Here is a 26502-nt window from a genome sequence, read left to right on the forward strand (position 1 = left end):
GAGTTATAGGGCTTAAAAGTTGAGCAGCAATTTCTCATTTTTACAACACCATTTTTTTTAGGGACCACAACTCATTTGAAGTCATTTTGACTAACATATTGCATCATCATAGAGAAACATTTTGGTTGTATTTACATGGGCTGAGTTCAAGTCGTTAAATGAGCTTGACGACAACATTGAAGTCGTTCAACACTTGTTTCCAGGTCTCTTTATACCAACTGAGGAAGAATGATGCTGATACAGTTGAATGAGCGATGTGAGTGGCTGAGCCTGCACTGCCACTGAGCCTCCCTGACTCATGGGCCTCATAGAGGCCACGTGGTGTGCCGCCACAAGGAGCACACCACTAGGGGCCCTTTTGGGAGTGGGCCTAGATTGCCTACCCCTAACACCGGCTCTGATCTTGTGTTCCCTATAAAGCCATCTTCTCTTTTACAAAGTTCCAAAAAGCAGAAAGTCAAACTGCAGACTGATCCTATAGTTCCTGTAGGCCACGTTCCCATGTTTAATACTTAGGCAGTATTTCACATCAGTATTTATAAGCCAAAACCGAGAGTGGTCCAAAAACACAGAAGTGGTGACGTGTTTCTATTATACTTTTTCTCTGTTTGTTCCACTCCTTGTTTTGGCTTACAAGTACTGATGTGAAATACAAATCAAATACTGAACATGAGAACATAGCCTTATAAAAAATCCACAGATAGGCAAGGGCTCACTTAAACATCTGTGAAAACTTTGAAGTATCTAAAAGTCATTTTTTCTCATGCCAGAACTGAAGGCATACACTAATTATTTTTAGTCCAGCAATAGTATGCACAGATTTTTTTTTTTTTCTTGAATTGAATTATTTTCTTTCATATGAAAGTGATTCTTTCAGCAGCAGGAAATTAAGAAGCTTGCCATAATGATTTAAACATTTCATTCTGTGACAAAATCTCTTACAAAGCCATGATTTGAATAAGAAAGTAGTATGTTATACCATATTAGTGGCATGCACACATGAAGCTCCTCATCTCCGATGACAGCTCTACTCTCTTCTTGTTGAATCCAGAAGGGGGACCAAGCTTCTGTACAAAGAGCAACGCTGCGTTCCCTTCACTCCTAGAGCCTTCAATTGCAAAAAAGGTTTTCCTTTATTTTCCGGTTATGTCCTAGTAACAATACATTAGAAAGTGCAGTTATAATACTTTTTGTACAAGTGATCTAAAATATTTGCTTTGCATCTGCAAAAATGTCTTATTTATGTGATCAATAATACCTTTTTTATTTGGTTAAAAAGTATATGAACTTTTAGAAAACTTGAGGGGCCAGAAGTTTTGATTGCTGGGGTTCTAGTGTTAATATTCCCACTGACATCATGACATCATGAAAATGCAATCAAATCTGTGGGAACCATGTTATAGAGCATGCTATTTCTGGGATTTTCAGCCCAGTGGATGGTCCCATTAGGGGCTGACAGCTTTCTTTGTGTAAATGTGCTTGTGGAGATAGGTGTCAGTCATTGATAGGACCGCCTACCCATTAGACCAAAAATACTCCCAAATTATACTGATTAAAATGATACCCTGGTTGATGAAATCCGTCTTGTGGTTGTTGTTTAATCTGCATTTGTAGTTTTCAGTTAATGAGATTCTCATGCTCTGGGATAGTCTGTGTGGGGGGCTTTATGTGGTGGTCTGTTCACATATTCATCCCTTATGGGCTTATGACAGGACACTAATCCTTCAGTGACCTGTCCCCTATTTTACATAATGCATATAAATTTTAGACTTAGAAAAAAGTTTTTACATCTAGCTCTTACAGATAGATGCTACTGCGCTACTGCAAGCGCAGACGCCAGCACCATTTTGATGCAGCCACATTTTTTCCTCCAGAAAAAGATTTGTGACATCCAAGATTGATTCTGAAACCAATTATGTAACCCAAATAAGGCAGATGATAGAAATGATCAAAAAGGTTCAAACTCCCCTGGACCATCGTCTACACTGATACTTCATGGCAGCTGGAAAAAAGCACTGATAACTTCGTTAACTGGCCGGCAAATCCTTGCATCATTAGTGCATCTTGTGATTACTTGGTTTCTCGCAAAGTCATGATGACATGACCTAGTGCCTATTGTCATGGTTTGGACAGGGTTAATGCCCTGCCTTCTCAGGGTTAATTGTTGTGGCCTCCTTTTGGATCTGGGAGGGATATTTATACCCACGCGGGACTAGGATTCTCTGTCAGTTATACTTTCGTTCTGTCTGTGTGCCTGACCCCTTGGTGTGCGTGTGCATACTCTGTTGTTTGTTTGCTCTCTGTGCTCGATCTGGTCTGTTTGATTCTCTCGGCTTCTCTGCTTTGTGTTTCTAGTCATTTGCTTACTCGGCTTTCTGACCTCTGGCCTCCACCAAACTATCCTTCTGTCTCACCCTCCAGTACCTCGCTTATCTCCCGGTTATTGACCTCAGCACCTTTGAATACTCTCTGGCGCCGTTTACCTCCTTTGCACCCCGGTGCCAGGCTCTGCCCCTGGTCACTCCCCCTCTGTCACATGGTTCAGGTCCTGCTTGCTACCTGGTGAATTCTCTGCCATTCTGCTCTGGGCTCCCTTACTGCGGCGAGTAGCCTCCCGGAAGTAGTTACACCCGGGATCCCTGACACCTATGGGTTTGGGGACTTTGTAAGTAGAAGAGGCACTCAGGATGCCGGCATTTAAGAGCTGTGTAAATCTAGGAGTGAGAAATAGAGCAAACAATAGGGTGATACCTATGGAGGGAGAGTAAGAGAGTGCTATTTACGCTCATCTGGTTGTGTGACAACAAGCACAACTCCAATATAGGCATTAAGAAAAATATCTGCTGCCCCATGGCTGGTGGATAAATCCTTCAGGAGATATTTGATCTAGTTGGATAAACAAGTAGATGGGCTGTGCTGCTGGAGTGAATGAATGAGTGAATGAGTGTAAAACTGTTTTACAACATATCCTGTTTAAAGTTGAATAAATGTTAAAGTTTAAAAAAGCCATAGCAGTTAAAGAATTTTACTTCCTCAAAAAGGCCAAATTGCTACAAGTTAATTTCTTATGTTGGTTCGCTTCCCTTTCTATCTTGTGCACCAATGCAAATATTGAATTAACCAGAATCTATTTCTGAAAGGACTAAAGCAATGCAATAAATAGAACTAAACAACATTTACAAGAATTCTCCCAGATAATTATATCAGGGTTTCTTCCATCAAAAATGCTTCATGCTGCATGGCAAAGAAACTAAAATAAATAACTCAAAAATATTTTTAGAACTTGTTCCCAATTTTTACTGCTTAAGGGGTTTGTTAAATTACATTACCGACAATACCTAACCTACAGTGGGTACGTTAAGTATTCAGACCCCTTTACATTTTTCAGTCTTTGTTTCATTGCAGCCATTTGGTAAATTCAAAAAAGTTCATTTTATTTCTCATTATGCTCTGCACCCCATTTTGACTGAAAAAAACAGAAATGTAGAATTTTTTGCATATTATTAAAAAAGAAAAACTGAAATATCACATAGTCATAAGGATTCAGACCCTTTGCTCAGACACTCATATTTAAGTCACATGTTGTCCATTTCCTTGTGATCCTCCTTGAGATGGTTCTACTCCATCATTGAAGTCCATCTGTGTTTAATTAAACTGATAGGCCTTGGTATGGAAAGGCACATACCTGTCTATATAAGACCTCACAGTTCACAGTGCATGTCAGACCAAATGAGAATCATGAGGTCAAAGGAACTGGCCAAGGAGCTCAGAGACAGAATTGTGCTAAGGCATAGATCTGGCCAAGGTTACAAAAAAAGTCTGCAGTACTCAATGTTCCTAAGAGCACAGTGGCCTCCATCATCCTTAAATGGAAGAAGTTTGGGACCACCAGAAGTCTTCCTAGACCAGGCTGTCCAGCCAGACTGGGCAATCGTGGGAGAAGAGCCTTGGTGAGAGAGGTAAAGAAGAACCCCAAGATCACTGTGGCTGAGCTCCAGAGATTCAGTAGGCAGATGGGAGAAAGTTCCACAAAGTCAAATATCACTGCCGCCCTCCACCAGTCGGGCCTTTATGGCAGAGTGTCCAGACGGAAGCCTGTTCTCAGTGCAAGACAGATGAAAACCCGCATAAAGTTTGTTAAATACACATGAAGGAATCCCAGACTATGAGAAATAACATTCTCTTGTCTGAGATGAAGATAGACCTTTCTGGTGATCATTCTAAGCGGTATGTGTGGAGAAAACCAGGCACTGCGCATCACCTGCCCAATACAATCCCAACAGTGAGACATGGTGGTGGCAGCATCATGCTATGGGGGTAATTTTCAGCTGCAGGGACAGGACAACTGGTTGCCATTGAAGAAAACATGAATGTGGCCAAATACAGAGATATCCTGGATGAAAACCTCTTCCAGAGTGCTCTGGACCTCAGACTTGGCCGAAAGTTCACCTTCCAACAAGACAATGACCCTAAGCACACAGCTAAAATAACAAAGGAGTGGCTTCAGAACAACTCTGTTCTTGCCTGTCCCAGCCAGAGCTCTGAACTAAACCCAATTGAGCATCTCTGGAGAGACCTGAAAATGTCCACCAACGTTCACCATCCAACCTGATGGAACTGGAGAGGATTTGCAAGGAAGAAAAAGGTGTGAAAAACTTGTTGCATCATTCCCAAGAAGGCTGTACTAGCTCAAAAGGGTGCTTCTACTCAATACTGAGCAAAGGGTCTGAATACATATGACCATGTGATATTTCAGTTTTTCTTTTTTAATAATTTTGCAAAAATTTCTACATTTCTGTTTTTTTTCAGTCAAGATGGGGTGCAGTGTACATTAATGAGAAAAACCTGAACTTTTTTGAATTTACCAAATGGCTTCAATGAAACAAAGAGTGAAAAATTTATAGAGGTCTGTATTCTTTCCGTACCTACTGTATATTGGGCAGACTACACGAGCACAAAAAGTGCATGTCCGTGAGCACGTATGGGACATTTTGGCTGCCAAGGAGACAAACGAGTCTCTACACATTTCAAAAAGTTACATAAATGTAATGCAGAGTATCTGTTAGTTAAGGGGATTGACCGTGTTGTACCATGTGTTCGTTGGGGTCAAACTAGCCGTCTTCCTCATCAGTTAGAGACCAAGTGGATTTGGACTCTCCAGTCCATACAACCCTTGGGTCCCAATGAGACTATAAATTTCGCCACTTACCTTTGAGTCATCTATAGACCTACTTTTTATCACATTGCTTTTAACCCCTTAATGAACAAGGCGATTTTGTACTTAACGACTAAGCCAAATTTTACAATTCTGACCACTGTCACTTTATGTGGTTATAACTCTGGTATGCTTTAACAGATCCAACTGATTGTTTTTTCATGACATATTGTACTTCAAGATAGTGGTAGAATTAAAAAAAATGGAAAAAATGGAAATTTGGCCAAAATTTAGAAAATTTTGCAATTTTCAAACTTTGAATTTTTATGCCCTTAAGTCAGAGAAATAGGACACACAAAATTCTTAATAAATAACATTTCCCACATGTCTACTTTACATTAGCACAACTTTTGATAGGTAGTTTTGGTAGCAATTTCTTATCAATTTTTTAGGGACCACCTCACAGTTGAAGTGATTTTGGGGGGTCAATATAACAGAAAATACCCACCCCTCAAGGTGCGCAAAACCGCATTCAATAAGTTTATTAACCCTTCAGGTGCTTCACGAGAACTAAAGCAATGTGGAAGGAAATAATGAACATTTTACTTTTTCACATAAAATTTACTTTGGAACCAAACTTTTTTATTTTCACAAGGATATCAGGAGAAAATGGAACCCAAAATTTGTTGTGCAATTTCTCCTGAGTACGCTGATACCCTGTATTTGGGGGAAATAGACTGTTTGGGCGCATGGCAGAGCTCAGAAAGGAGGGAGCACCGTTTGACTTTTTAAATGCAAAATTGGCTGGAATCAATGGTGGATGCCATGTCGCGTTTGGAGACTCCCTGATGTACCTAAGCAGTGGAAACCCCCCAAATTCGAACTCTAACCCTAGCACAGCCCTAACCCCAACACATCCCTAACCCTAATTCCAACCCTAGCCACAACCATAACCCCAATACAACCCTAACAACAACATGACCCTAACCCCAACACAGCAACCGTAACCCCAACACAACCCTAACCCCAACACAACCCTAATGCTAGCCCCAACCCTAACCGTAGCGCTAACTCCGAGCCTAAACCTTACCCGACCCTATCCCTAGCCCAACCCTAACTGTAGCCCAACCCTAGCCCATCTGTTGTGAATTAGACCTTTTGGCTCCCTCTTGTGGTCACTAGTGATATGACACTTTGATATTCCTTCCCTTGCTTGGTACCCACCTGGCCTCGTTAGTCCAGGGGTGTCACTATTTGAACTTCCTGGATTTTCAGTCTGGTGCCTGGCATCGTTGTAATCAGATCCTTCTGTTTGCTCCTTTCTGCTGGTCCTGGTTCTTTGCAAAATTAAGCTAAGTCCTGCTTTCTTGTTTTTGGTTATTTACTGTGCTCTTATTTTTGTCCAGCTTGTACTAAATGTGATTCCTGATACTGCTGGAAGCTCTAGGGGGCGGATGTTCTCCCCCCGTGCCGTTAGACGGTTCGGGGGTTCTTGAATATTCCGCGTGGATTTTTTTGTGAGGGTTTTCGCTGACCATATAAGTCATCTTCCTATATTCAGCTATTAGTTAGTGGGCCTCTCTTTGCTAAAAACCTAGTTCATTTCTTGCGTTTGTCTTTTCTTCTTGCCTCACCGTTATTATTTGTTGGGGGCTTGTATCCAACTTTTTGGGGTATTTCCTCTGGAGGCAAGAAAGGTCTTTCTTTTCCCTGCTAGGGTTAGTTAGTTCTCCGGCTGGCGCGAGACGTCTAGAATCAACGTAGGTACGTTCCCCGGCTGCTGTTATTTGTGTGCTAGGTTCAGGTATATGGTCAGCCCAGTTACCACTGCCCTATGAGCTGGGTTTTATGTTTGCAGACTTCGCTATTTGTCTTTGAGACCCCCTGCCATTGGGGTCATAACAGTATGCCAGGCCTTAAGTGAATATTTAATGCATTGCAGAAGTGGGATTATAAGAAAGGAAATTCTGAGTTTTTTTTTTTTTTTTTTTCCTTCTTTCCTCCTCTTTATCTCAGAGTGGCTGGAGCCTTGCTGCAGACATGAATGTCCAGACCTTGATTACTAGTGTGGATCAGCTTGCTGCTCGTGTGCAGAGTATTCAAGATTTTGTTACTAGCAGTCCTATGTCAGAACCTAAAATACCTATTCCGGAATTGTTCTCTGGAGACCGATTTAAATTTAGAAATTTCAGGAATAATTGTAAATTGTTTCTATCTCTGAGACCTCGTTCGTCTGGAGACTCAGCTCAGCAAGTAAAAATTGTTATCTCTTTCTTACGGGGCGACCCTCAGGATTGGGCCTTCTCGTTAGCGTCAGGCGATCCGGCTTTGGCAGATGTTGATGCGTTTTTTCTGGCGCTTGGGTTGCACTTGCTATACGAGGAGCCCAATCTTGAAATTCAGGCAGAAAAGGCCTTGCTGGCTATCTCTCAGGGCCAGGATGAAGCTGAAGTTTATTGCCAAAAATTTCGGAAATGGTCCGTGCTTACTCAGTGGAATGAGTGTGCTCTGGCCGCAAATTTCAGAAATGGCCTTTCTGATGCCATTAAGAATGTGATGGTGGGTTTCTCCGTTCCTACAAGTCTGAATGATTCCATGGCGTTGGCTATTCAAATTGACCGGCGTTTATGGGAGCGCAAAGTCGCTAATCCTCTGGTTGTATTGTCTGAACAGACACCTGAGTTAATGCAACGTGATAGAGTTCAGACTAGAATTGAACGGAAAAATCATAGACGTCAGAATGGGTTGTGTTTCTACTGTTGTGATTCTACACATGTTATATCAGCATGCTCTAAACGCTTAACAAAGGTGGTTAGTCCGGTCGCCATTGGTAAATTGCAACCTAAATTTATTTTGTCTGTGACTTTAATTTGCTCATTGTCTTCCTATCCTGTTATGGCGTTTGTGGATTCAGGTGCTGCCCTGAGTCTTATGGATCTGTCGTTTGCCAAGCGCTGTGGTTTTGTTCTGGAGCCTTTGGTTAATCCTATTCCTCTGAGAGGTATTGATGCTACGCCATTGGCGGAAAATAAGCCGCAGTTTTGGACACAGGTGACCATGTGCATGTCTCCTGAACATCGAGAGGTGATTCGTTTTCTTGTTTTGCATAAAATGCATGATTTGGTCGTTTTGGGTCTGCCATGGTTACAAACTCACAATCCAGTTTTGGATTGGAAGGCTATGTCTGTGTCAACTTGGGGCTGTCAGGGAATTCATTGCGATTCCCCGCCGGTGTCTATTGCTTCCTCTACTCGTTCGGATGTTCCTGAGTATTTGTCTGATTATCAGGATGTATTCAGCGAGTCCAGGTCCAGTGCTCTTCCTCCTCATAGGGACTGTGACTGCGCTATAGATTTGATTCCAGGTAGTAAGTTTCCTAAGGGAAGATTATTTAATCTGTCTGTACCTGAGCATACCGCAATGCGTTCGTATATTAAGGAGTCTCTGGAGAAGGGACATATTTGTCCATCCTCTTCCCCTCTTGGTGCGGGATTTTTCTTTGTGGCCAAGAAGGACGGATCTTTGAGACCTTGTATAGACTATCGACTTCTGAATAAAATCACTGTTAAATTTCAGTATCCTTTGCCTCTGTTGTCGGACTTGTTTGCCCGGATTAAGGGTGCCAAGTGGTTCACCAAGATAGACCTTCGTGGTGCGTACAACCTTGTGCGCATTAAGCAGGGAGATGAATGGAAAACTGCATTTAATACGCCCGAAGGTCATTTTGAGTACTTGGTGATGCCTTTTGGGCTCTCTAATGCTCCTTCAGTGTTTCAGTCCTTTATGCATGACATCTTCCGGAAGTATCTGGATAAACTTATGATTGTTTATCTGGATGATATTCTGTTTTTTTCTGATGATTGGGACTCCCATGTAAGGCAGGTAAGGATGGTGTTTCAGGTTTTGCGTGAGAATGCTTTGTTTATTAAGGGCTCAAAGTGTCTCTTTGGTGTGCAGAAGGTTCCCTTTTTGGGTTTTATCTTCTCCCCTTCTGCTGTGGAGATGGACCCAGTCAAGGTCCGAGCTATTCATGATTGGACTCAGCCCACGTCGGTTAAGAGTCTTCAGAAGTTCTTGGGTTTTGCTTACTTCTACCGTCGTTTTATCGCTAATTTTTCTAGCGTTGTTAAACCTTTGACGGATATGACCAAGAAAGGTTCTGATGTTGCTAACTGGGCTCCTGCAGCCGTGGAGGCTTTTCAGGAGCTGAAGCGCCGGTTTACTTCGCCGCCTGTTTTGTGTCAGCCTGATGTCTCGCTTCCCTTTCAGGTTGAAGTGGATGCTTCTGAGATCGGTGCAGGGGCCGTTTTGTCGCAGAGAAGCCCTGGTTGCTCAGTAATGAGACCATGTGCTTTTTTTTCTAGGAAATTTTCGCCTGCTGAGCGGAATTATGATGTTGGCAATCGGGAGTTGTTGGCCATGAAGTGGGCATTTGAGGAGTGGCGTCATTGGCTCGAGGGTGCTAAGCATCGTGTGGTGGTTTTGACTGATCACAAAAATCTGATGTATCTCGAGTCTGCTAAACGCCTGAATCCTAGACAGGCCCGTTGGTCATTGTTTTTCTCCCGTTTTGACTTCGTGGTCTCGTACCTGCCTGGTTCAAAGAATGTTAAGGCTGATGCTCTTTCTAGGAGCTTTGTGCCTGACTCTCCTGGAGCCTCAGAGCCAGTTGGTATTCTTAAAGAGGGAGTAATCTTGTCGGCCATTTCTCCGGATTTGCGACGTGTGTTGCAGAGATTTCAGGCTGGTAGACCTGACTCTTGTCCACCTGACAGACTGTTTGTTCCTGATAAATGGACCAGTAGAGTCATTTCCGAGGTTCACTCCTCGGTGTTGTCAGGGCATCCGGGAATTTTTGGCACCAGAGATTTGGTGGCTAGGTCCTTTTGGTGGCCTTCCTTGTCACGGGATGTGCGGTCATTTGTGCAGTCCTGTGGGACTTGTGCTCGGGCTAAGCCTTGCTGTTCTCGTGCCAGCGGGTTGCTTTTGCCCTTGCCTGTCCCGAAGAGGCCTTGGACACACATTTCCATGGATTTCATTTCGGATCTTCCAGTGTCTCGGGGCATGTCTGTCATCTGGGTGGTATGTGATCGCTTTTCCAAGATGGTCCATTTGGTGCCCTTGCCTAAGCTGCCTTCCTCTTCTGATCTGGTTCCGTTATTCTTTCAGAATGTGGTTCGTTTGCACGGCATTCCTGAGAATATCGTGTCTGACAGAGGATCCCAGTTTGTTTCCAGGTTCTGGCGATCCTTTTGTGCTAAGATGGGCATTGATTTGTCGTTTTCATCTGCCTTTCATCCTCAGACTAATGGCCAAACTGAGCGAACAAATCAGACTCTAGAGGCTTATTTGAGATGTTTTGTTTCTGCAGATCAGGATGATTGGGTGACCTTCTTGCCGTTGGCTGAGTTTGCCCTTAATAATCGGGCTAGTTCCGCTACCTTGGTTTCGCCATTTTTCTGCAACTCTGGTTTCCATCCTCGTTTTTCCTCGGGACATGTGGAGCCGTCTGACTGTCCTGGGGTGGATTCTGTGGTGGATAGGTTGCAGCGGATTTGGGATCATGTGGTGGACAACTTGAAGTTGTCACAGGAGAAGGCTCAGCGTTTTGCCAACCGCCGCCGCAGTGTGGGTCCCTGACTTCGTGTTGGGGATTTGGTGTGGCTGTCTTCTCGGTTTGTTCCTATGAAGGTCTCCTCTCCTAAATTTAAGCCTCGCTTCATCGGTCCTTATAAGATTTTGGAAATTCTTAATCCAGTGTCCTTTCGCTTGGAACTTCCTGTGTCGTTTGCCATTCACAACGTGTTCCATAGGTCTTTGTTGCGGCGGTACGTTGTGCCTGTGGTTCCTTCTGTTGAGCCTCCTGCTCCGGTGTTGGTTGGGGGCGAGTTGGAGTACGTGGTGGAAAAGATCTTGGATTCTCGTCTCTCCAGGCGGAGACTTCAGTATCTGGTCAAGTGGAAGGGCTATGGTCAGGAGGATAATTCCTGGGTGGTCGCCTCTGATGTGCATGCGGCCGATTTGGTTCGTGCCTTTCACGCTGCTCATCCTGATCGCCCTGGTGGTCTTGGTGAGGGTTCGGTGACCCCTCCTTAAGGGGGGGTACTGTTGTGAATTAGACCTTTTGGCTCCCTCTTGTGGTCACTAGTGATATGACACTTTGATATTCCTTCCCTTGCTTGGTACCCACCTGGCCTCGTTAGTCCAGGGGTGTCACTATTTGAACTTCCTGGATTTTCAGTCTGGTGCCTGGCATCGTTGTAATCAGATCCTTCTGTTTGCTCCTTTCTGCTGGTCCTGGTTCTTTGCAAAATTAAGCTAAGTCCTGCTTTCTTGTTTTTGGTTATTTACTGTGCTCTTATTTTTGTCCAGCTTGTACTAAATGTGATTCCTGATACTGCTGGAAGCTCTAGGGGGCGGATGTTCTCCCCCCGTGCCGTTAGACGGTTCGGGGGTTCTTGAATATTCCGCGTGGATTTTTTTGTGAGGGTTTTCGCTGACCATATAAGTCATCTTCCTATATTCAGCTATTAGTTAGTGGGCCTCTCTTTGCTAAAAACCTAGTTCATTTCTCGCGTTTGTCTTTTCTTCTTGCCTCACCGTTATTATTTATTGGGGGCTTGTATCCAACTTTTTGGGGTATTTCCTCTGGAGGCAAGAAAGGTCTTTCTTTTCCCTGCTAGGGTTAGTTAGTTCTCCGGCTGGCGCGAGACGTCTAGAATCAACGTAGGTACGTTCCCCGGCTGCTGTTATTTGTGTGCTAGGTTCAGGTATATGGTCAGCCCAGTTACCACTGCCCTATGAGCTGGGTTTAATGTTTGCAGACTTCGCTATTTGTCTTTGAGACCCCCTGCCATTGGGGTCATAACACCCATCCCTAACCCTAGACCAACCCTAACCCTAGCTCTAACCCTAGCCCCAACCCTAACCCTAGAGTAACCCTAACCCTATCTCTAACCCCAACCATAACCCTAATCACAAAGAATGGAAAAAAATAATTTTTTTTAATTTTAGTATTTTACCTAACTAATAGGGTGACAAAGGGGGGTTTCATTTACTATTTTTTTTATTTTGATCATTGTGATACGGTATATGACAGTGATCAAAATGAACCAATAGGAAAAATCTCATATTGTTGCCTGGTGCTGATCGGTAGATCTCGGCGGTCGCTCTGCGCATGCACCCTCCATGAGGTGTTGATTATGATGATCCATTCAAACAACAGTGATGTGGAATCCTCTTATCCTGGGAATTCTTCCAACAAGGTTGTACACTGTAGAGTTAACAGTATCCCATGACTGTACAATTCATTGTTTTATTTGTAGTTATATTTCATGTGCTACCTATCGGATATTCTGCCTCTGTATATATGCATGGGGATTATATATATACTGTATGTGTGCATGGGTGCACGTATTCATGTATATGTTTTTTTCATGACCCCATGTTCTCACGCATATACCTGTATATATTAGTCCACTTTGTATGGACCTTTATTGATTTCTTAGCTCTATTGTTATTTTTACGTGGGCATATGGGGTACATCGATCCCTTTAACAATCCCCTGGTCACTTCTATGCATACCTTCTGCTGTTTACTGAAATAGAGGACATCACCTGCATATATATTTATGAATGGAGGGATCATATCCTTGTATTTGTACTCTTGCTCCTTGTGTTCTATATATTTGCTCGGATCTGTATACCTTCCTGTCCCCATCCCCGCACTTAGCTCCCTCCACCAGCCTTGTGCGTGTGGGTCTTGCTGGCTCCAACCCGCGCTCTCAGGATGCATGTCAGGGGCAGGGCCTGGATCACATGACCGAACTCGCGCAGACGTGACTCGATGGGTGGGGCTTTCACAGGACCTGTGTAGACCCCTATGTGAACATCATAACTGGGACCTTTTGATAGGATAAGAACCTTTCTCTACCCCCTTTCTCCCCTCCCTCCACTCAGTAATGGTTAACCCCTTACTGACATCGGACGGTATAGTACGTCCGATGTCAGCTCCCCTGCTTTGATGCAGGGCTCCGCTGTGAGCCCGCATCAAAGCCGGGACATGTCAGCTGTTTTGAACAGCTGACATGTGCCCGCAATAGCGTCGGGTGAAATCGCGATTCACCCGCTGCTATTAACTAGTTAAATGCCACCGTCAAATGCAGACAGCGGCATTTAACAACCACATCCGGCTGGGCGGCCGGAAATGACGTCATCGCCGACCCCCGTCACATGATCGGAGGTCGGCAATGCTTCAGTATTGTAACCATAGAGGTCCTTGAGACCTCTATGGTTACTGATCGCCGGTAGCTGTGAGCGCCACCCTGTGGTCGGCGCTCACAGCACACCTGCATTTCTGCTACATAGCAGCGAACAGCAGATCGCTGCTATGTAGCAGAGGCGATCGGGTTGTGCCTGCTTCTAGCCTCCCACGGAGGCTATTGAAGCATGGCAAAAGTAAAAAAAAAAAAGTAAAAAAAATGTGAAAAAAAATAAAAAAAATATAAAAGTTTAAATCACCCTTCTTTCGCCCCAATCAAAATAAATCAATAAAAAAAAATCAAACCTACACATATTTGGTATCGCCGCGTTCAGAATCGCCCGATCTATCATTAAAAAAAGCATTAACCTGATCGCTAAACGGCATAACGAGAAAAAAAATCGAAACCCCAGAATTACGTTTTTTTGGTCGCCGTGACATTGCATTAAAATGCAATAACGGGCGATCAAAAGAACGTATCTGCACCGAATTGGAATCATTAAAAACGGCAGCTCAGCACGCAAAAAATAAGCCCCCAACCGACCCCAGATCATGAAAAATGGAGACGCTACGAGTATCGAAAAATGGCGCAATATATTTTTTTTTTTAGCAAAGTTTGGAATTTTTTTTCACCACTTAGGTAGAAAATAACCTAGTCATGTTAGGTGTCTATGAACTCATAATGACCTGGAGAATCATAATAGCAGGTCAGTTTTAGCATTTAGTGAACCTAGCAAAAAAGTTAAGCAAAAAACAAGTGTGGGATTGCAATTTTTTTGCAATTTCACCGCACTTGGATTTTTTTTCCCGTTTTCTAGTACACGACATGGTAAAACCAATGATGTCGTTCAAAAGTACAACTCGTCCTGCTAAAAATAAGCCCTCACATGGCCAAATTGACAGAAAAATAAAAAAGTTATGGCTCTGGGAAGGAGGGGAGTGAAAAACGAACACGGAAAAACGAAAAATCCCACGGTCATGAAGGGGTTAAGTTACATAGTTATTAAGGTTGAAGGAAGACTTTAAGTCCATCTATTTCAACCCATAGCCTAGCATGCCCTAACATGTTGATCCAGGGGAAGGCAAAAAAACCCCATGTGGTAAGAGTAAGCTCCATCATGGGGATAAAAATTCCTTCCCGACCCCACATACGGCAATCAGACTAGTTCCCTGGATCAACGCCTTATCAAGGAATCTAATATATATACCCTGTAATATTATACTTTTCCAGAAAGGCATCCAGTCCCCTCTTAAATTGAAGCAATGAGTCACTCATTACAACATCATATGGCAGAGAGTTCCATAGTCTCACTGCTCTTACAGTAAAGAATCCGCGTCTGTTATTATGCTTAAACCTTTTTTCCTCCAGACGTAGAGGATGCCCCCTTGTCCCTGTCACCGGTCTATGATTAAAAAGATCAGCAGAAAGGTCTTTGTACTGTCCCCTCATATATTTATACATTAACATAAGATCACCCCTTAGTCTTCGTTTTTCCAAACTAAATAGCCCCAAGTGTAATAACCTAAGGGTCTAGCAGAGGGTTTTTTAGCATGATTCATTAAGCATCTGGTATGTATGAGCACTCTGATTGGTGTTTGGTTGTGTTAAATGGTTGGACTGACCAGTGTGGTAGGATACCAGAAGATGGCTAACCACCGAAACATGCGTTGGGTATTATGGTGTGTGCTATATACTACACTAGAGATATTACTGCATGTGTAAAATATTTTGTACATTGTCAAAGTGGAATGAGTCTAGTGTTGTACATAAAGTGTGGCTTTGTTAAAGTGTCAAGCAATGCTTGGCCATGCAGGGCCTTTGGTTGATAACCATAGGTATTTAATCCCTTAGTTGTACAGTGAAGGAAATAATTATTTGATCCCTTGCAGATTTTGTAAGTTTGCCCTCTGACAAAGACATGAAGAGTCTATTATTTAAGGGTAGGTGAATTTTGAGAGAGATAAAATATCATAAAAATCCTGAAAATCACATTGTATAAATTATATAAATGTATTTGCATTTTGCGGTGAGCAATAAGTATTTGATCCCTATGGCAAACAAACCTTTATACTTAGTGGCAAAAGCCTTGTTTTTCAATTTTGATACCCTTCTCTTGCAGATCATCTCTTAATCATTAAGATTTTGACGCTGTCCCTTGGCAACTAGGAGCTTCAACTCACTCCATAAGTTTTCTATTGGATTAAGGTCTGGAGACTTGCTAGGCCACTCCATGACCTTAATGTGATTCTTTTAGAGACATTCCTTTTGTTGCCTTGGCTGTATGTTTTGGGTCATTGTCTTGCTGGAAGGAGGTTGTCAGTCAGGATTTTACGGTACATGGCTGCATCCATTCTCTCATTGATGCGGTGAAGTAGTCCTGTGCCCTTAGCAGAAAAACACCCAAAAATATATTTCCACCGCCATGCTTGACAGTGGGGACGGTGTTCTTTGGGTCATTGTTAAATTTTAATTATTGAATTATTATTATACTCAATTCTGTACTGAGCCTCATGGAAGGTTTGGCTGCCATTGCAAATGCTATTCCTGTATATTTAGCTCTGAGTAAAAGTTAACACCATATAGAGAGAACACATGCTCTATGGGACATATATGATCACGGCTCCTAGGAGGGTGGGGGGCTGTCACTTTGGGCCTCCTCCTTCACTCTCTATGGATTACAGACTCCAAACAGACGGAATGAACAGCTGGTAGCTATGTGCCTCTTGATGACTTCTACTCCATGACAGAGACAGACGCCATTTACCATTCAGAATCTCAGGAAAGATGGGGAGCAAACTTTGATATGGACAAATGGACAATCTCTTTGTAACTATTTCATCTATTTTATGTTTTGCTGCAATGATGCTTTTGGGTGGACAATCCAATAAACCACTACATTTTTTATGAGACATCGGGTAAACAGTCCTGATTAAACAAATTTGCGAAATAAGCATGTTTAACAGTCTTAGGCCTCTTTCACACTTCAGTTGTTTGGCGTCAGTCTAAAACCGCCATTTTCCTCAAATAACGGATCCGTCATTTTTTGTGACGGATCCGTTATTTTCCCCATAGACTTGCATTAGCGACGGATTGTGACGGATGGTTGTCCGTTCCATCCGTCATGTGACGGATCCGTCAAAATTTGTCGGACGTCATCTAGACATTGACGGTCATTGCAACGTTTTTTGTCTGCGTTGATATGGCGGATCGCGACGGATCCGTCGCGTCCGTCATTCCATTGAATGGCCACCTATGGGCGACGGATCCGTCGCGACCATCATTTCGGCGGATCCGTCGCCCCAATCCGTTTTTTCAATTGCGCATGCTCCAAAAAGTATATACAACCCACAAGTAACTGATCCGTCAAAAAAAACGGATCCGTTAGAACCGTTTTCTCAGCAATTGTGACGGATCCGTCGATCCGTCATTATGGCGGAGCAGACTGACGCCAAACAACTGAAGTGTGAAAGAAGCCTTAGGCAGCATTTCTCTTCCTCCAAACACAGCGAGTTGAGTTAATGCCAGTGTGCTCAATTTTTGTCCCATCTGGTCACAGCACCTTCTCCCAATCATTCACAAAATCATCCAGGTGTTCACTGGCAAACTTCAGACAGGCCTGCACATGTGCCTTCTTGAGCAGGGGGACCTTGCGGGCACTGCAGGATTTTAAACCTTTACGGCGTAATGTGTTACCAAAGGTTTTCTTGGTGACTGTGGTCCCAGCTGCCTTGAGAACATTAACAGGTTCCTCCCATGAAGTTTTAGGCTGATCTTTCACCTTCCTCATGATCAAGGATACCCCACGAGGTGAAATTTTGCATGGTGCCCCAGATCGATGTTGATTGACAGTCATTTTGTATTTCTTCCATTTTCTTACTATTGCACCAACTGTTGTCTCCTTCTCACCCAGCGTCTTACTTATGGTTTTGTAGCCCATTCCAGCTTTGTGCAGGTCTATGATCTTGTCCCTTGCTGTTTGGTTTTGCCCATGTCATAGAGGTTAGAGTCTGACTGATTAATTGAGTCTGTGGACAGGAGTCTTTTATAAAGGTGACTATGTAAGACAGCTGTCTTTAATGCAGGTAACGAGTTAATTAGGAGCGTCTAACTGGTCTGTAGGAGCCAGAACTCTTAATGGTTGGTAGTGGATCAAATACTTATTTCTCACTGTAAAATGCAAATAAATTGATATAATTTATGCAATGTGATTTTCTGGATTTTATTTTTGCTATTCTATCTCTCAATGTTAAAATTAACCTGCCCTTAAAATTATAGACTGCTCATGTCTTTGTCAGTAGGCAAGCTTACAAAATCAGCAAGGGATCAAATAATTTTTTACCTCACTCTATGTATATCCTCCCCACATGTGTCTATCTAATTTTTCTATTCCAACCTAAGATTCAATAATGACTTTGAGCTCTGTGTGTGGAGATTCTTAGCATTTTGGCGCCACCTTGTGGATTCCCACTTTTTAATGTGCTTAGTCTATGTACGTGTAGTACTTTTGACATTTAATAAAAATTTATGTTTGTACATGTTGATTCTACTTGTACATTTTTTTCATTATGCAATGGCAATTTATATATGAAAAAAAAGAAATAGCAGCACTCCAGTTCCAAAAAAATGAGGGTGTTTATTCGCCCAACTGTTGATTGGCTGTTTGATATCATGGTGTGAATCACACTGAACAAGAAGTAAAGAAAGCTAAAGGAGAGACTTGTCTCAGGAGATTAGAGAGAAAATTATAAGCAATAGACCCAGTAATTAAGTGATCGTGATCCTGGAGCTCTGTGCTCCCTGGTTGGTGCTGTGTCAGGATAAAAAGCCTGATCCTGCACCAACCAAAAAACACACAGCTCTAAAAGCCCAGTCATTAAATCACTGCTTCAAATCTCTGATAACCCTGCCTCCACTCATTACTGCTTTGATGAATATGACAGTAGCAGTTAAATCTCCGCTGACCATGGGCAAAAGAATAAATTTGGATAAGCAAGGATACAATCTTCAATACTTTATTTCAGTTTGTTAAAATATATCTATGATGGCAGTAGATGAATTTCACTCCGACGGGTAATGCCAGAAACACATCAGAGTGAATTTTATCTACTACCATTATGGATTTTTTTTTTATCTAATGGAATACAGTATTCATGGTCATGCCAATCAGAATTCCTTCTGTTGCAAAGAGGTCATACAATATAGTTCAGAACATAGCATCATCTATGCTCTGATAAAGACAGTCCCTACACAATATAAGCCTGCAGCTGTTGTATACTTCTATCGTCTCATGATGAAACAAACGGTAACTGTTTTCTCTCCATTTGTTCTTATATTATGTGTTTGATTTCCATTTTTTAAAAAAAATTCTAACTGCCACCTCTAGTCATGTTGTTACTCTCTCTTCATTATATATTAGAACCTGCTATTACTCTTGTTGCAGGAGACAGGGATTTCAGGAATTGGTGTATTTTTGCAAATTATTTCTTTTAGTTATGTCAAATCTGGCAAACTATTTATTTGAGAATAGAAAATGAGGTATTTTGGTTTGTAGTAAAAGTAGCTAGCAAACTGTTATCTCTCCCACTATTCGAAGACACTATTACTCCATTTCCCAGTGGTAAAGGCGCAGACAGTGTCTTCATACGCAATTACACAACAGTGCCAATAATGACATTGTTTTGTTGGATGGCTGTTTTAACTACGGAAATATGTTTTACTGTCTAGTTATGACAGACATATAACTTTGCTCAACGCTTATAATAAATAAGGTAATATGATAGTAAAAAGAAAGCAGACACAGGCAGACTTTAATGATTTTCTCCTATGCAATTTTTGCAGTAGAGAAGACATTTTTCGGCTGTCACTTAAAATTGTTTTACAATTATTTTTTTTAAATACTTTTGTTACAGATAACCTGTCTGGTGATTCATTCTGCCCGGACCAACATGAAACAGAAGTGTGAATCAGAGGTCTGGCCCTGATTTACATATATCTATGTTTTACCCTGAAACATTGTTGCATTTTAGTGAAAATACATAGTTGAAGATCTGGATAAGGTGACACTGTACACACACAGAGAGAGACCTGTCAGTCATGGTGAGCTGACGGGGGGTGTCCTGCAGGGACATGTCTTTTAGAACCTGTCACCTTGTTCCCAGCTATGCTTTCAACTATCAAATGCAGAAAAAAAGCAGCTTCAAGGATCCTCTAAAAACATGACTTCATTGCAGTATATAAAAAATCAACAGCAATAGCATGGATTTCACAACCCCTAGATGGGGAAAGTTGGTCTAGCAGACACGTTTGCATATTGTAATGACTATTTTATCGGCAATATATACTCTTTACTGTTAAAGACACTCGATATGTCAAAGACAATGCTGGCAAGCTAGATACAGAGTTAAAAAACATGGAAAAACATGAAAAATATATATAAATATTGCAATAGAAACAAACACATGATTTAGATGATTATAACAAAAAGAAAAAGCAGGAGAGTTATTCATAATGATATATAAGGTCGTATTTAATATTCATGCCTGAAGGCATCCTGGTTTGTAATAAATAAATCCATTAGGAGTTTCGATTCAAAAGTTTCTTGCGGTCGTCCCCTCGCCTGTGTGGATTATTGATGTGTTCGATACCTATAACTTGGCATACTGTAGTATCCCCATTGTGGTATACAAAAAAAACATTTTGATGTGGCTGAACATTTAAAGACAAATTTATTTGCAGCGTCTGACAAATGACGTCTAATTCTTGATTTAAGAGGGCCGCTAGTGCAGCTAACATACCGTGTATTGCACATTGAACAAGCAAGTAAATAAACTATATATGTCAAATTGCAAATTATAAATTGCAGTTTATAAAACTATTAATTTCATATGTTTTATTCGTGACTGTCGATATGAAATGAGTGGAATTCACTACACGAATAAATAAAAATAAAAATTTAAAACATGGAAATAATATTTCATTTGTCTCTCAATATGGTACAGTTTTTTCAAATTAAGAAAATTATACAGAAATATATTCCCATGTTATATCAGGACAAGAAACTTATGACTGTTCTAGCCAATCCGGTTAGATTTACTGCTAAAAAAGCTCCTACCCTAGGAAACATTTTTTCACCAAGTCTTTATTTAAATTATGAAAATAAACCTAAAAACAACTGGCTTCATACTAAGGGATTTTTCAAATGCGGGCACAACATTTGCACAGGCTGAAAACATATAGTGAATTCTACACATTTCACTTCGGCAGTCACAAATAAGACATATAAAATTAATAGCACTGGTCAACACAAAAAAATCATCAGCAAAGGTAATATGTCTGTTTTATGGAGTTTGATGTGCTGATTCCAAAAACACTCTTAGTTTTGCTTTATCACATAAAATTTCTGAGATAGAAGTATTTTTGTTATTACTTTATTTCTGCATTTTCAATGCATGTGTTTTTTTCTGTGTTATTTCAATTTCTTTGCTTGTCTTACTTAATTGTGAATTTCCTTACAAGGACAATATCAGTAAAGATTTTAGTGAGTTTTATGGGAAGGAGTATTGACAGTGCAGTCAACCAATGACTGTTTCTCGCAAAGTCACATGTTAGGGGGAGGAGCTAACTGTTATGAGGCGGTAAGATTTGAGTCAGTAAGAAAAGGATGGTGATGGCAGCAAGGACTGGTATGTGGGACTCTGAAAGGAGACAGGCCTCTACAGGGATCTGGGCCCTGCCACAGGGAGATAGTAGGCAGTGGATAGCTGGCCGCCATTGTGAGAGAATTTTCACTGCATTTCTGGGAGGGCAAGTCAGCTCAGAGGGAAGAAAACAGTTCAGCCACTGAGGTGTAACTGAGTGAGGATCTCCACAGAGATAAAACTTGAAAGCAGCCAATATCATACTGAGAAACTGCCTGTCTGCAAATGTTCATCTGTAAGGAATGGGCTGACCCATTTACCTCACAACTGTATATAGGTATCTACCAGATTATTTCTAGTAAAATCAGTTTTAAATACAAGCTGCCTCTGTCATCTCTGGGGAATTATCTACATATAGTCGGTCGGCTCATCACATTTTTTTTTAGTTTGTCACCACCATTGAACTGAACTTACTCTACTTTTTTATCTGATTTAAGGAGAAAAATGCCCCAACAGTGTATCAATCATTTGAACAGATTCTGATATGTGTGTGGTTCTTTTACACCAAAAGGCCAAGTATGTTCAATCACTCATGATATTAAAAAGATGTACCAGATGTACTTTAAGTGTCCACTTGGTGATCAAGACAAAAGCTGGGCCCCTCATGTGATATGCTCAAGTTGTTTAAATGGTCTTCATGACTGGTTGAATATGAGGAAAGTCGCTATGCCATTTGCTGTTCCCATGATTTGGAGAGAACCCAAAAATCATAGTGATGATTGCTACTTTTCTTTTGTCAAACTGAAGGGCTTTTCTACAAAGAATAAACATAAGATTAATAACCCTGAACTTGAATCTGCGATTAGGCCAGTTCCACAGGATGGTACCTTGCCAGTTCCGGTACCACCGTTGTCTGGATTGGATGAAAATGAAGTAGAATATGAAGACTATGGAGCTGAAGCTACTGATGAAGACATGGAGACCTCAAGTCAAGATGAGTATGTACCTGATGTATCAGCCGAGCAGCCAGAACGCTTTACTCAACATGAATTAAATGATCTCATCAGAGACCTTTCATTGTCAAAAGATAAATCTGAACTTCTTGCATCTTTTGAAACAGAAGAATCTTCTTCATGATGATGTGAAAGTGTGTTGTTACCGAAACAGAAGTAACACTAACATAATTTTTCACAGTTGATGGGCCAATGGTGTACTGTTACAATGTGAATGGCCTCATTGCGGAACTGAATCAAGAGTATTTTGTTGCAAATTGTTTATTGACTCATCCCAGAGATGTTTGAAAGCAGTGTTGCTTCACAATGGAAATATGAAACCATCAATCCCTATTGCTCACTCGTGTCATCTAAAGGAAAGTTCTGAAAATCTGTGAGCTATTTTGGATGCTATACAATATAAGCATCATCAATGGAATATCTGTGGAGATATGAAAGTGATTGGTCTGCTAATGGGAATGCAGGGAGGTTTCACAAAATATTGTCGCTTCCTGTGTTTATGGGACAGTAGAAATACAGTAGAGCATTATGTTCGTCGTGATTAGGGACAGAGAAACATCTATGCTCCAGGTAGAGACAATGTTCACCATAATCCTTTAGTTTCTTCAACAAAAAAATCTTTCTTCCTCCACTACATACAAAGTTGGGATTGATTAAAAACTTTGTAAAAGCCATGGCAAAGACAAATTCACAAGGGTTCCAGTACATTTCACAGAAATTCTCCAGCATTTCACCAGCAAAACTGAATGGTTATTTGTTGGTCCTTAGATCAGAGAGCTTATGAGAATATGATGTGTTTAAAGGAACTCTAAATGATAAGGAATTAAGATCATGGAAAAGCTTCAAGTGGATCTGAGAAAACTTCTTAGTAAAACAAAAATCTCCAGAATATGTTGAAGGTGTTGAGGAACTGCTAAATGCATACCAGTGTCTTGGATGTCGCATGTTTCTGAAAATGCACTTTTTGAGTTCACATTTAGATTTCTTCCCTCAAAATCTTGGGGATGTAAGCGATGAACAAGGAGAGTGGTTTCACCAGGACATTAACGTAATGGACCAGGGTTTTTGGAATGACTCAATGATGGCAGATTACTTTTGGATGTTATAGATTGACAACCCTGAAAAATTGTATCAACGACAGTCTAATGTCAAGCACTTTTAATTTCTGCTCCTTTTTTGGTTTCTATTTTGCATGTGAAATTATTTTGGTTCAATAAATACTGTTTTGTAAGGTGAAGCATTTTTTCTGATAAGTAGATTACTGTTTTCTTAATGTCACCAGTATAACAGTATAACCTTATAAAAAGGATGCTGCTCCATGGAAACTATACGTGCTACAGAAAAGCTATATACTTTTTTTTAAAGGGAACCTGTCACCACGTTTTTGGAAGATGGGATAAAAATAGCGTTAAATAGGGGCAGAGGTGGGCGTTACATTAGTGTGTGTGTTATGCGTTTATTACCCACCTAAGTTGCCGAAATAACTTTGCAAAGTCTCCGTTTTCGCCTGTCAATCAGGCTGGTCAGGTCACATGGGCGTGGTGTCTTCACCCAGATTTGGCGTAGTTTTCCGTTGGTGGCGTAGTGGTGTGCGCATGCCCAAAGTCCGGAATCCTCTTCCAGGGGATTTAAAATAGCGCGGTGTTCGTTATTGCATTGGTGATCGGTGGGCGCGGCCATCTTCCTTTGGCCGCGCGTGCGCAGAAGCGGCGCTCTGCTGGCCGCGGCTTCAGGAAAATGGCCGCGGGATGCCGCGCGTGCGCAGATGGATATCGCGGCGGCCATTTTCCTGAAGCCGCGGCCAGCAGAGCGCCGCTTCTGCGCACGCGCGGCCAAAGGAAGATGGCCGCGCCCACCGATCACCAATGCAATAACGAACACCGCGCTATTTTAAATCCCCTGGAAGAGGATTCCGGACTTTGGGCATGCGCACACCACTACGCCACCAACGGAAAACTACGCCAAATCTGGGGGAAGACAACGCCCATGTGACCTGACCAGCCTGATTGACAGGCGAAAACGGAGACTTTGCAAAGTTATTTCGGCAACTTAGGTGGGTAATAAACGCATAACACACACACTAATGTAACGCCCACCTCTGCCCCTATTTAACGCTATTTTTATCCCATCTTCCAAAAACGTGGTGACAGGTTCCCTTTAAAGCAGGACAAAAAGATGATTCAGAAAAGTACAAAGTCACCTGCGATGATTACAAAAACATTTTTTGTAGATCTGTGTAATTTATAATTTTCACTTTGACATATATATATTTATTTAATTGCTTGTTCAATGTGCAATATATGGTATGTTAGCTGCACTAGTGGCCCTCTTAAATCAAGAACTAGATGTCATTTGTCAGATGCTACAAATAAATTTGTCTTTAAATGTTCAGCAGCATCAAAATTTTAAAAATGTTTCTGTTTACCACAATGGGGATACTACAATATGCCAAGTTAAAGGTATCGAACACATCAATAAACCACACAGGGGAGGGGACTACCGCAAGAAACTTTTTAATCGAAATTCCTGGTGGATTTATCTATTACAAACCAGGATTCCATTAGGCATGAATATTAAATACAACCTTATACTGTACATCATTATAAATAACTCTCCTGCTTTTTCTCTCTGTTATAATCATCTAAATTATGCGTTCTTATTGTTCTTATTGCAATAGTTATACATGTTTTTAATGTTTTTTCATGTTTTTTAACTCCGTATCTAGCTTGCCACAATTGTCCTTGACAGTAAATGGTATATAATGCTGATCAAATGGTCATTACAATATGCAATGACTAAAGACCTTACTGTCTGGCACGCATCTGCTAGACCAACATTTCACCTATAGGGATTGTGAAATCCATGCTATTTCTGTTGATTTTTAATATACTGCTTTAAAAGCATGTTTTTAGAGGATCCTTGAAGCTGGATTTTCTATTTGATTCGTTTTCCTGCTGCACTGCTGGTTTCCTTGACTTGGATTCCTCAATCAGGGAGCTGAATGATTTTTGCTTATTTTTCTAATTTACATGCTGTCATCTATGTTTCATCATAGATGTTTTGAATAAATGCTGTAATTCGAGAAGTATGAATTATCTGACATGTTCGCTTTGAAAAGGATGACTACTTTTAATACGTGATCCCAAATGTGTGTAAAGTACATAAAATAACAAACTCAGCAGTTGCTCACTCTTCCTGGTTACAGTGCCATCTTCTTGATACAGCTCCACTTCCGGTATTGTGACTGCGTCACTAATATCACTGAACTCATTGCTCATGCAGAAGTTGATGGCACATAGGCTCAGTGTGCGGCACCACTGAGCTCAGTGACTGGCTACAGTAGTAACAAAGTGCACACAGGGGCTTAGGACAACCTTGGCAACCGGCAATAGGTTGTTATTTGTCCAGCCTATTCAGTTACACATGAGACAGTGTGGGGAGAGATTGTGTGCTGCACTATATGGTGAAATGTATTCCGAAACTATGAACAAGGGGTTAGCAGAATTTATTTATTTATTTACACACTTACTTCCTTTCACATTACGTCTGTCTCTGCTATTTCTCGTAAGTGCCTAAACAGCCCTGATTCCTTTTGTTATATCTGTGGCTGTTTCACCATTCCCTATGAAAGGAACTTCAACATATTTTGCATATTTCTAAGTAAAACCTGGTGATCAAGATAAGTCTTGGGTTCCTTATGGTGTGCAAGCAGTGTGCCAAGAGTTTACGGATGTTGACAAATGTAACATGTGATAAGATACCATTTGATACACCTATAGTTTGGCAAGACCCAAGAGATCAGTCCAGTGAATGTTACAAAAAGGGCTTCAGAACTAGTGATGAGCGAGTGTACTCGTTGCTCGGGTTTTCCCAAGCACGCTCGGGTGATCTCCGAGTATTTGTTAGTGCTCGGAGATTTCGTTTTCGTCGCCTCATGTTATGATTGAACTGGTGGTTAGGAGCACTAGAAATGACCAGATGAGCAAACTAGTAATACAGGACGAGCTCTGGGAAGTGGGAGCTCTGTTGACCGCAACCACTAATCCTATCACAACAACTAGAAATAGCAGTGGAGCGTTCCTGACTCTGCCTAGACGCCTCTTCACAGCCTAAGAGCTAACTATCCCTAAAGATAGAAAATACAACCTACCTTGCCTCAGAGAAATTCCCCAAAGAAAAAGGCAGCCCCCCACATATATTGACTGTGAGTTAAGATGGAAGTCACAAACACAGGAATGAAATAGGTTTCAGCAAAGGAGGCCAGGCTTAACTAGACAGACTGAGGATAGAAAAGGTATCTTTGCGGTCAGCATAAAAAACTAACAAAAAACCACGCAGAGTGTGGCAAAAGAGAGCACCGCGCGGTGGTGCCACTCTGCATCCCAGAGCTTCCAGCTAACAAGACAAAAAGATAATAGCAAGCTGGACAAAAACACA

This window comes from Ranitomeya variabilis, chromosome 3 (genome assembly GCF_051348905.1).
Source record: "Ranitomeya variabilis isolate aRanVar5 chromosome 3, aRanVar5.hap1, whole genome shotgun sequence".
NCBI lineage: Eukaryota > Metazoa > Chordata > Amphibia > Anura > Dendrobatidae > Ranitomeya > Ranitomeya variabilis.